The sequence below is a fragment of the Cydia amplana genome, chromosome 13, assembly GCF_948474715.1.
Source record: "Cydia amplana chromosome 13, ilCydAmpl1.1, whole genome shotgun sequence".
Taxonomy (NCBI): Eukaryota; Metazoa; Arthropoda; class Insecta; order Lepidoptera; family Tortricidae; genus Cydia; species Cydia amplana.
The window spans coordinates 5283776-5296330 of NC_086081.1; the positions used below are offsets into that span (position 1 = coordinate 5283776).

At 38.1% G+C, this 12555-nt stretch overlaps 1 protein-coding gene and 1 long non-coding RNA gene across 2 annotated transcripts in view; one reads left to right on the forward strand and one right to left on the reverse strand.

Moving 5' to 3' along the window:
* The window catches only part of LOC134653444 (spectrin beta chain), a 90524-nt gene extending 83503 nt beyond the window's left edge, over positions 1-7021 (reverse strand). Inside the window, exon 1 of the mRNA XM_063508810.1 lies at positions 6739-7021. The gene's annotated coding sequence lies outside the window, so the exon portion shown is untranslated. The remainder of the gene's footprint in view (positions 1-6738) is intronic.
* LOC134653455 (uncharacterized) lies at positions 1847-7015 on the forward strand. The gene is made up of 2 exons (XR_010097257.1): positions 1847-2001; positions 6972-7015. It is a non-coding gene; the product is annotated as an uncharacterized LOC134653455 (long non-coding RNA).
* Positions 7022-12555: the final 5534 nt, after the last annotated feature.

The following is a 12555-nucleotide window of genomic DNA, read 5'->3' on the forward strand; positions in this document are numbered from 1 at the left end:
GGCCACAGGAACGTGCAGTCCGATGAGATCACCTATTATTTTTTGCCTTTCATTAACACTTTAATGGGGCAAAGTAGTATTGTGTCTACTCTGAGTCATTCAAACAGTACCTCTAGTATGATACTGATGAAAAACAGACGTGGTTAGGATTCAACATATAACGCTCATTTAATTTTAATTCAGAAGTACTACGTTACTTTTTGTGCAGTTTCTCTTTTACTTACAAGATAATGAACTAATCTGCAAGATATTAAGTGTATGTGACGTAGAAAAGAATGATATCACGTGCTATAATAAACAAGTTCAGCGCTTCCTAACTTGCATCGCATGATGTCAGACGCCATATGCATCAGATCATTATCACTTCATTCGAGTCTGGGCCTTGGGAAGTGAGCATTTATAAAGTAAACTTACATGTTCAGAGCGGCTTCACATTTTTATGATATATATAGGACGCAAAGGAACAGACGAGTCGCCTGATAGCAAGCAATTAATTACCCAATCAATTCGCCCATGGACATCTGCAACACCAGAGGGGTTCCAACTGCGTTCCCAGATTTAAGATACGCTCTTTTCTTGAAGGTCACATTTTCGTAGTTTCGTTGCAACAAAAAAAGTTACATGGGTAATCATAACAAATGATGTTACATGATCGAATCCATCAATGTTATAAATAATTGACAAGCAATGATGGATCAATCGATCATCTTACACGCCTAAAACGGCGCATTGCGAACTTTACATGAGAGGACAGAGTTGAGAGTTGTAGCTTTAATTCATTTGGATAAGGAATAAGGAGAATAAAATCTTGTTAAAAGATATAAGTCGAGAAGGAATTAAAAAAAAGTCAAGCGGACTCTGGGTGTACCTTAAAACCCTAAAGGGGCCCATAGATTACCAGTTCGCCGAACGAAATCAGCCTGTCAGTTGTTCGGAACTGTCACCTTTTGCGTTTAACTGACAGGCTAATATCGTCTGGCGAACTGGTAATCTGTGGGCCCCTTAAGGATGACTGGATCTAGTCCCAAGTCTAGTAAATTTGATCATTTGAAAGTGTATCCTTGACAGCTAAATCCGACATTTGTTTTCTTCACCATATGGTCTGCAGTAGCTCGAGGGTGCGGCACACCAACAGTTGGGAAAGCCATCTGCGGTCTCAGACTCAGGTCACGAGGTCGTAAATCGTAATGCAGCAATGTGGGACATTGTGGGATCGTTATCACGATTAGCACTAGATTCTGCTCGTTTCGATTATGACGGGTATAAAAGCTTAATCATTTTCGCCGTAAAAAAGCAATTGCACCGTTGTCACTGCTCACGTCACGTCAGCTCATGTCATAGGTGCTCATCAATAATCTGGACGCGGCAGGGTGCGGCTACAGAGCCGGGAAGTCTGCCGTCTGCGATCAGATGTTGAGGTCACGAGGTCGCAATGCAGTAATGTGGGATCGGCATCGAGATGGACCACTCGATGCAGTTTGTATCAATGATTCGATTATGACAGCGGTAGATACGGATATTGTCAAGGAGGGATTTTGTACCACAATGTCTTAAGAGTACCTGTCTAAGTCAAGGATTTTGAATTATGTATTTCGTACTTGTCACAGTGACTATCAATGGCGTCGACATGAAAGCCGCTAGGGATCCCATATTATTGTCACTCTGACATAATAAGCAATGGGAATGGGACATACGTAATTCAAATTTCTTGATCTTACTTTTCTATACTTCTTTCGAGGGAAGATTTGATCTGTAAATTAGGCTTAATATTAATACTAATGTCCGATGTAAGTAGGTACATGTCGAATGTTTTTCCTCTAATGTAAGTAGAGGAAGAAACACGACTTAAAGAAAACGTCCGTCTCGACTCTCGCTTGACCTCGTATTTGAGAGCTCTTGCTCCAAGCTGTTCTCTCAGTTAAGTCAGTGTTACAAGGTCGAATAAGCAGAATAACACACTATAACAATAGCGTCATCACTACATCACCAATAACATAATGAGTAAGCTGTTAAACTAGTAATATTTCGCTTCCGCAAACACCTAACCTAAATCAAATTTCGCAACTCTGACATCATCCCGCTATTGATTTGTACAAAATACCACATACCTAGGACTATCTCATCGCATCCAAAGCACAACACAGTTATCACAGTTAACGTCACTCACAAGGTTTTAAAGTACACGGTACTGGGGTAAGGGTACGCGCGGCCGGAGCGAGCCGACTGTGGCAATATCGATCGCGTTCCTGGCGCCGAGCCGCCGTATATCCCTTGTGCACGCACCCTCCCCTCTACCACCCTTTTTAATACACCTTCCGTGGCGATGAATTAACGTTGAATGAAATATTAAAACGGAAAGGAGACAGATGTTTGACGGATCTTTGGCGATTTTTAGGATGACCTAATAATAGAATCAGCGGTTTGTACCTTTTGTATAATTAACAATTCGGTCGGGCCATTAGAATAGCGATACTCGAATATTACTTTATTGATTAGTTTAAAATGTGTAACTTTACGGTCATAGTAGCAATCGCTACACCTGTCTACATCTCTATTGCCTTCCTTAAAGTTTTAATCGTGCTATCTCTTACACACAGTATAAACCGCTCAATTCCTCCGTTTCAAAAGTGTGTCTATAAAATTTGTTTAGAAAAGTTCATTGAACCAAAATCTTCTCGCTTTTGTTACTCGTAAAACTGATGATCGTCAAGGTTCGTTCGAAGAATATAAAGCTATAAACGTAATCTCACATTATGTGGCCTTGTGTTCCACATAGCGTACCTACCTACTTTACTCTAGCCGACATAGAAACTATTTTAGCGATATTGAATTGAATTAGAGACGGGATACGGACATAATCAAGGTTAATGAAAAGATTAAGTAGCGACAATGCTTTTGAACTTTGACCTCTATTTTCATTGGTTGTTGTAATGATGAGCTAATCGTCTTCTTACAATTTTGGTTTGACGAATTTTAAGGTTTTTAAATAGCACAAGACGTCTTCTATGTGTTTGACATTCAAACCTTACAAGGAAGTATAAAAAATATATTAAAGATGGAACCATGTTTCCTTGATAGCCTGCTGCAACATGGGTACATAGTACCTACATAATTCAAACTGTCTAACATTTCAGTTCACAATGTTACTATCGTGGCAACATTGAAAGACTTGGAAACAGGAAACGGGGCTAGTCACGTTTTATTTAAGCACTAGAATTCTTAGCACCATGCTTGGAAACTTGCAGCACCTAACATCGAATTCAGTGCATCGTATATCGTATCGCATCAGGGCGTTTTTTTTTTAAAGTTGTCCCCTACACTTTTTTTTTTTCAAATTTGGGATTTTTTAAGTTATTTCTACTCAGAATCACGAGCTCTTTCTATCCTAATAGGAGAAAAAAAGTGTCCTAAGGTTTTTATTTCCATTCCGTCACCATTTTTCATAGACTTTGTATGGCGGTCGCGGAATGGAAAGATCGAAAAATGTATGGAAATTTTGGGACACTTTTTTTCTCCTATTAGGATAGAAAGAGCTCGTGATTCTGAGTAGAAATAACATAAAAAATCCCAAATTTGAAAAAAAGTGTAGGGGACAACTTTAAAAAAAACGCCCATCAATAACATGATTTAGTACCCCACCCGCTCTCTAAATTCCACAATGAATGGAATGTTCTCATTCCATTACATCTCATTTTTCATCTGGAGCGTGCACAATCAAGTGTAAAAATATGGGCATGTTCAATCTTCTCAAAAATAGGAGCAACATTTTTACATCGATCTAAGTAGGTACCTTCTTAGTCGAGAGAACCGAACGTTTTTTTTTATTCTTAACAACTCAAATTCAACGTAAAAGGTGGCATAATTCTTCGCTGCTAAAAACCTAAAAACTATTATTTCATTTATAAATTGATTCTAATAAGAATAGGTATATTCTGTCCATTCTCTATGTAGATGTAATTCTCTGATTAACTATAAACATAGAGGAAATCTTAACCTAAGCAAATATTACCAGCAAACGGACGTATGCTATATGCTAAGATTCTAATAAGAAAGTCTTACCTATTCCTACCTGGTTGATATCTGATATACCCCATTTACTTTGCCCATCGTCCGGACATAACTTTTAAGACATACGTACAAACGGATATCGTATTTCCTGTATTTGCGGAATACGTCCACAGCAGGGCTAAGCCGTGACGGGATTCCTCTCGCATGCCGCCGGCGCCCGCGGCGCCGCCCTCCAAAGGGACTTTAAGGGGACCTTTGATACTCGTATGAACGTGACATTGAGTAGGCTTTCAGATCCTTAAAAATGAACGCCTTTTTACTAGCTTTTTTTCTCTTGAAGATTACTGGTTCTGCTTTGCAAGTTGTGTTTAAAGTTACGCAAAATGGAAAGACGAGTAGCAAAGGCGATTTGAATTACGAAAGTAACAATTTATGCATTCTAAAATCATCATTATCAAGGCTCAAGAAAAACGCCCGTCATTATGAAAACATTACCCTGTTCCGTATAACACAGACTTCTTTATTCCAATGTCAACGATATGCCCCAATGACATCCGTAGACCGTAAACCAGTGGTTCCTAACCTGGGGGTAATTACCCCCGTGGGGGTAAAACTGATATTTTACGGGGGTAATAAGCTAACCTAATATAACAATACAACAAACGTACCTACACGTTTTATTATTTATTACCATTGGGAGGAGGGGTAAAATCAGGTTCCCTATTTAGTCATAGGGGTGACCGGACTGAAAAGGTTAGGAACCACTGCCGTAAACGAACACTTTCGACTCGTAAATGGATCCTAAATTATGATACGTTTTCAAAATGACGGACGTATTTCCGAGCCAAGATCATTATTCATTTTAAAAGATGCATGAGCATGGGTATCAGGTGTAATCCTTTCCCCAAGGGGATACTATCAGTAGAGGCAAATAATTAAATGCCAATTGATCAATGTAAGAGATGGAAAACTAAGAATTGCCAACATGTTGGTAGAAATTAATTGAGAGGCTATTGCAAACATTGAAAATGTATCAGTGGCGGCGCGTCCATAAAAGCCGATTCCTACCGGCTTGCCTGTTTTGGACGTTTGAGCAGGTTTCTAAAGGAAATATGTAAGCCAAATTAGCCTCGGCTTGCCTGTGGATATGTTTGACGCGCCGCCACTGAAATGTATACCTATTACAGTAGACAGATACTGAAATATGCAAGAGCAATATAGAGTCCGATAAAAAAACTTTTTTATTCGGTATTCGCGGTAGGCCCTTGGACAGCAATGGTAGAAAATAACAGAGATTGCCTATGTTTAAAAATGTGCTTCATACATTGGTTAAGAATAAAGGTTGCTGAAGATAAAATGTTTTTGCTGGTCCTATTCAGAGAGACAACAATAGTTTTGTTTGGAAGGTTATGCAACAAAAACAATCCTTCATTTTGGCCTTCCTGATGTACAGATTATATGCTCATGCCTATACAAATTAACTGTCTAAAAAGTCTAAATAATCAATTTAGGTATCTTTATAAATCTGATTAAATAACCGAATGAAGGCAGTGCAGTGAAAGGATGTGTCAGTAGGAAAAAACCACAGAAATAAAGTTTAGTTGTTAAAAATCTTTGGTATAGAATTGTTTTGTTAATCTGGCACTATAATTAAGACAAGACTGCAGGCTCAGTGAAAAATTTGAATTTTCCGATGTACAAGCAAATTTATTTCTGTGTCAGGTTTTTGTATGTACTGAACTAATGGTTGACAAAGCTTTATAGTTTTTAGTGGTCAAAATTATGGAAGTCTACGGACTTTTGGAAATTCTTCTATACACTTCTAGCATAAATTATCATATTTTAGATACATTGCAGTAGCTATGAAAATATAAAAAAACCTTTCCTAGATAAATGGGGCATTATCTATGAAAAGGGACCTTATTGTCGATGGCGCTTACGCCGCTCAGCGTCGCGCGGCATTGTATTTATATCGGAGCATCGTTAACAAAGGCGTAAGCGCCATCGCCAATAAGGTCCGTTTTCATAGATAACGTCACAAATAGATTCGTAAAGTCTGTGCGGAAAGAGAAGAGTCGTGAAATGTAGGGGTGCCAGTTCTACGACTCTTCTCTTTCCGCACAGACCCTAACAAGTTCAAAATGAAATGATTAAATAATTCTCCCTTACATGACCTGTTAATATTCGGCTGCACCACACCCTAATTAACAACACCTTGCCACTCCTCTGATAAGCTCAAGTGCTTGATAAATTAATTACTTTGCTGTGTTACATTATAACATTTATAACTATAACATCTTTTGAAAAACAATGGTAGCATTGTGAAATTTAGGTAAACAAAATTGGTATTTTAGAGCTATAAATACAAAGTTTTTGGTGGTTTTGTTGTCCAACTCTTTCATGGTGTATTTCTTACAGAAATCCATGTTTTCTTAGTGTTTTAAATATTTAGAATATGGTACTAAAATTATGACCTAGATTGGGTTTTTAATGACATGTTTACTGGGTACTTATTGAGTAAAGATAGTTAGGAAAGAAACTTTATACTAATGAGATTTTTTCAAACAGTCGAACAAAAGCCGGGAATAGCTCTAGCAAGAAAACTAAAAAGAGCAGTGTCTAATTAGTTTGCCCGCTAAGCCGATTACGAAAAACTCGTTGCTACTTCGATCCTTCTAGCCAAAAGTGGGCTAGAGTAAGTCATTGAAGCCATATTAAATTACCACGTACCTTAAAAGCCCAGTAATGTTGTTCTCACACAGTCGCACACATAAATTCGTCGGCACACACAAAATCACAAGATACACTCACTCAGCAACTGTACTCAACTCAATCCAAACACGGCACAAACACTATGAACAGTTTCCAATGGTAATATCAAGCATTGGAACATAACCCGCACGTTTACGGTATACTCTAGTTAGTAATAATCGCAGTTCATATATTTTTCGTCCAAATTCCAGCCGTCACTGCGAGAACGAACACGGCGTCGAAGGCGAGGCAAAAAGATCGTCGCGAAAGCATCACCTTTCCGCCCAAGTCATAGATAATGAAAAAGAGAATGGACAGCTCGCTCAATGCACTTAGTGACTTTTGCCCTTGGAGGATATAATCAAACGGAGACGCCATATCTGTAATTTTCTGTACAAAACAGTCTACCGATTTTTGCGGGGGAGGGGAACGTCAAATGTATGCGTAACGTAAAAATAGCCATGTCAGATAAACGTCAGTCCATACATTGTGTATGACCGTTGGCCGCCTATTTTCGACAGAGGGGAAAGCCTGTTAATGGCTACTCCGTTTAGTTGTATCCTCCAAGCTTTTGCCAGGCGTGGCTCACTCCGCGATTTCGTCGCTTTGCTACGGGTAGCTAAAAGTACATCCGTTCGGCCCCAATTTTGGGGAAAGCCATAAGCCGCGCGTGGCGCTTTCGCCACCTAGCGGCCATATCTGTGCTGATCGTAACAGACGCGTTTTGTTAGAGAGTGAGTATTCTGTACTTAGTACTATTATTTATTCTGTGCTTTTGCGGTTCTGTCACAGCAAGTATATTTGGTCAAACAGAGGGTCTACCGCGAACCACGTTAGACGTGTTGCCTTTCCGTCGCACTTGTAAATTCGTACGTAAGTGTGACAGGGAGGTAACACGTCGAACGTGGGCCCTGATCTTGTCAGTAGAAAAAGGCGGCAAATTTGAAAAATGTAGGCGCGAAGGTATATCGTCCCATAGAAAATTTGAATTTCGCGCCTTTTTTTACTGACAAGATTTGCTTGGCCAGCTATAAATTTTATTTAGGTACGTGAATCGCCGTCAGAGGGGCTACCGCGAACCACGTACGACGTGTCGCATCTCTGTCGCACTTGTAATTTCGTACGTAAGTGTGACACGGTAGGCCTTGGTTTCATATGATACAAAAATATTGATAGTTATATTATTTTAGTCGTTTGGAGAATTTGCGGTGAAAGCATTTGTTCCTTTTATTAAGTATAGGTACAATTCTTTATTTCATTATTATTTTCATCCATTTAAATCAAATTATGCCATAATTATGTGTGATAAAATCACAATGAACCTATACTAATACCACTAAAGACAGCTCTAAGACAACGAAATCGTCTGTATTTTCTTAATCTTTGACAGAATGATGTCATGCACCGGCATAGTTTAGTGAGGCGCAAGTTACACTTGTCTATGGCGTTGGGTTTTTATTTAACCGATTTTTGGTACAGCACTACTCCGCAACAAGTGTGTTGCCAGTTGTAATTTATTTATGCGGTTTTAGTTACCCTAATTGCCGCTAGATGGTATTAATATCAATCTTAATTGTAATGTAGATACATAAAGAAAATTTAAATAATTATCTCTTAATGTTTGATTAGGAGAATAAAATTTATAAATAACAGTTCTTTCCGTTCAAGGAAGCCGCCAGGCAGCGAAATAATAAAAAATGTAGTCAACTTCTTCCACCTTTTATATTTTATAAATAATATTGCAAGCAATACGTTGGTATACCTACTTCAGAAGTATTACTTCTACTTTGAAAATCACAAGTGATCTTCATTTATTTCCTGTGTCTGATAAATATGTCTAATGCCAATGCCTATCTTCTTCTTCCGTGTCGAGGTTCCATTAAACAGGTTCCATGCCTATAATAACGTTGAAGGCTGAGGAGAAAGTTAAAAATGTAGGTACTATGACAGGTAGCGAACTATGACAAAGGAGGCGTGTTAAGATATTTGTGAGCACCTTGGCCGCTCCGATATACCTATATCTGATGGCGACAGTACAATTTATTTCACCATCCTAACAAACAAATGGCAACTGACGGTAATGTAGGTAGGTAGCAAAGAGTAAAGTAGGTACGTAGGTATCATAGATGGTAGGATAAAAAAGAAATAAAAGCCCATAATTGTATTGTTCCGTTTATTATTTTAATATAAACTTGTAAAGGTATAAAAAACCATCCATCGTCTTTAATTAGAATATATCACAAATAAAATAAATACCAATTTACTTGTCTAGACAACTATTGTAGTTATATAAAGTGTATACTAATTATTAATTGCTTATCTATTATGTATTTCAATTTAACCTCGAGGAAGTGCTAATGAATTTTATATTAAACTAAATCCCACAACCAACCATAATAAAAACCTAGAAAATGTATGCTTGTTACTTAAATGTTAAGAGCTCATTAACGTGCACACTACCGCCACTGCTAAATAATCGTGATTATTTAAATTTAACCAAATATATTTAAAAAAAGGGGGCCGCTACGTACTGTATCTTGTATTAAAGTACCTTTTGAATACATCAAACTAGTTTCTATGTTGCTGGATTTGTCAATCTATAAACTCAAAACAAAAACGGCCGTTTTAACTTTGGACGCAAGATTGACCCCTTTTTTGAATATATTTCGTTAAATTTAAATAATCACGATTATTTAGCAGTGGCGCTAGTGTGCACGTTGATGGGCTCTTAAAGACATTGTCAAGACTTATAACAAGTTGCCAAAAGCACCTCCTCAAATGACAGTTTACTAACTAATAATAAATAAAAATAGGAAATAATATAATAGGTATTTAAATATTAAAACCTTTGGAGGTAATAGGAGAAAGTAGTTTGTTTTTAAATTTACCGACATTGTATTGGTTTTAGTTATTTTCTAAAAAATATAAAGTTGCGATAGCACCACACACTGACCATCCAGCCTCTAGACATAGCATAGTCGCGCTACCCCCTCTGCCACACATACGGTAGCGTTACTCCATCTTCGAGTCACGCCTACACCGCTTACTTCAGTCGGCGGACCGGGCTCGGTCTAGAAACTTCGGTAGCTCGAAGAAGTTTTTGCTATCAAAAATGCATTATTGTTGTGTCAAATTGTGTGGCAAGAACACTAAAAACTCTGGTGTACAAAAAAATGGCATTTCATTTCACAGGTAAGCCGATTTTTTAGAGATTTGGATAAAAAATATTTTAATTTAAGCGTCTCATCAAATTTGACAGCGCTTGAAACTCGATGACGTCTTTTAAGAAAGTCTCTTTCTATCGCGCTGCATCCGTATACATCCTTTCTTGTCTTTTATTACGTGACATTCCTAAGCCCAAACTAGTGATGTCCATATCCATAGAATGTGATTGTTTACTATTGACAAGGTAATTCAATTCAAATCGCATAGGTATTTGCGAAAAATTCACTATAAAACAAATAAATAATATGAGAATTACACTTACGGTCCCAATTTTCCCTTGAACATAAACGATATTGTCAATTCAGCACTACATAGGTACTCGTATTACTTTTAGCGATTATAAAAACATTGCAAACACACGGTTGCAATTTAAAATGCATTATTTTGATTCCATTTTTGTTGAGAATAGTGGGCGTCGGTTTAACTTTTTAATTTTTGCTTTTTTTCTGTGTACGACTGCCACCATGGCAATGATACTTGAACATTCGGCCAAATAATTTAAACTTCATTTAGTTAGATTGTGTTAAATAACATTTCATTTACATAATAACAAATAAATATTTGATTTAAACTATGTAATAACTCTTAATAGAATTATACAAGGTGTTTTTAATGGGTGGGTATAGTAGGATACCGCGAATACAGGGTGGATTTTCTTTTTGGCTCAGTGAGGGCAGCTACCAGATCCCGTACTGCTACGAGAAAACGGTCTTAAGAGACCTTCCCTCGATTTCAAATTAATGAAGATTGGCATTTACAGAATTTGGAAAAAACATACAGGATACGAGAAAAAGGTCATTTTTGACAAACTTTTTTTTTATGCCTATCGATCCCATTCCTATTGAGGATCAAAAGCTTGTATGGAAGCAAAAAAAAATTTCCGGCTAGAAAAGCCACAAATCGAGGAAAACTCTTCCCATAATATTTGGCCAATCAGTCCTGTCCTGTTACATTTAAGAACCATAATACTGTATGAAGACATTGCTGTACGAATGATGGGCGAGGTAGAAAATTGTGAATAAAATTTCACATTTTCTCCATAGTAAATGTATGGAAAAAGTTTTTATTAATTTGTGGCTTTTTAGTACATTACCGTAAGTCGACCCCTAGGAAACTATTGATACTGGATAGGAATGGAATCGATTGGCATAGAAAAGTAGCATGTGAAAAATAAAAGTTTTCATTTTCATTCAAATATTATGGGAAAAGTTTTCCTCGATTTGTGGCTTTTCTAGCCGGAATTTTTTTTTTTGCTTCCATACAAGCTTTTGATCCTCAATAGGAATGGGATCTAATTTGAAATCGAGGGAAGGTCTCCTAAGACCGTTTTCTCGTAGCAGTACGGGATCTGGTAGCTGCCCTCACTGAGCCAAAAAGAAAATCCACCCTGTATATAAAGCCGCAACCCGACTGATTAATTGACATAATTGCTCTCCCAGAAGGGGGTTCCTGGGGTATTTGACTTTGATACGGTCGTATAGAGGGGGTGGTTTGGTGACTTCCAGAAAAATCCGACTTTTGGTCTACCGGATTATCCGACTTTTGGTCACTAAACGGTGACAGATACGTGGGAGTAGCTCGACCAAATGTCATAGAGGGACGCTGACAGTTTCTGAAGCCGCCATTATTTTTTTCAAAATGGCGGATTCAAAATGGCGATCATTTTTCAAAATGCTCCCAGCGCGCTAAAATTTTGGTCACGAAAACACGGGGTCACCTAGCTGTATTCCTATGGATTTTTTTTTAATAAAACAAATATGGCGGTAAAAATGGCCACTTATTTTTTATGAAAAGCTTCAAAGGTGAGAGATAGGTGGGGGTGCTCGACCAAATGCCATAGAGGGCCCGAGACAACACAAATTGCATTTAAAAAGTTTCAAAATGTACTAACTAACATAAGAACACCTTGTAATACCATGGTTGCAATAAATAATTATGATTATGATTATGATATGATTTTTGTTTTCAAGTTGGTCTGAGCGCGTTGAGATTTGGCATGCGGCGAGCTTGGGGGCCCAAGATTAGTATGTGAATTATTTTTTATTAACACTCAAAATGGCGGCGGACACGGGCAAAGGAAAATTTCCGAGTAGGTTAAGCGAACCCGAAGGGCGAATATCAGGCTGGGAGGCCGAAGGCTGACCCGCCGAAGGCCCGAAGCCTTCACCCCGACTTCCAAGCGTGCAACCCTCAGTAATTTAAAGCGAGGCCGAAGGGCGAGCTGCGTGAATGAAGTGCTTCCAAGCAGGGATGTTGCGAATATCCGCATCCGCATCTCGTCTCGTCTCGCGCTTCTCTAAATCCCATAAGACGCCTTTTTACCAATAGTTTATTTTTAAATTAATTATATAAAGCAGATACACCTGCTAACGAAACCACAACGTTATGGGTTAATGTTTTCGAACGAACGAATCAACATAGCATTCAAAACATGCTTGCATATTATTACTGTTATTACATTATTGACCGTGATTGACAATGTTATTATTCAACGTGTCACATCACTAGCGCCCGGCAGATATTTCTGTCTGACGCCCACGTGTGTTTGAACGGACCAATCACGGCACGGGA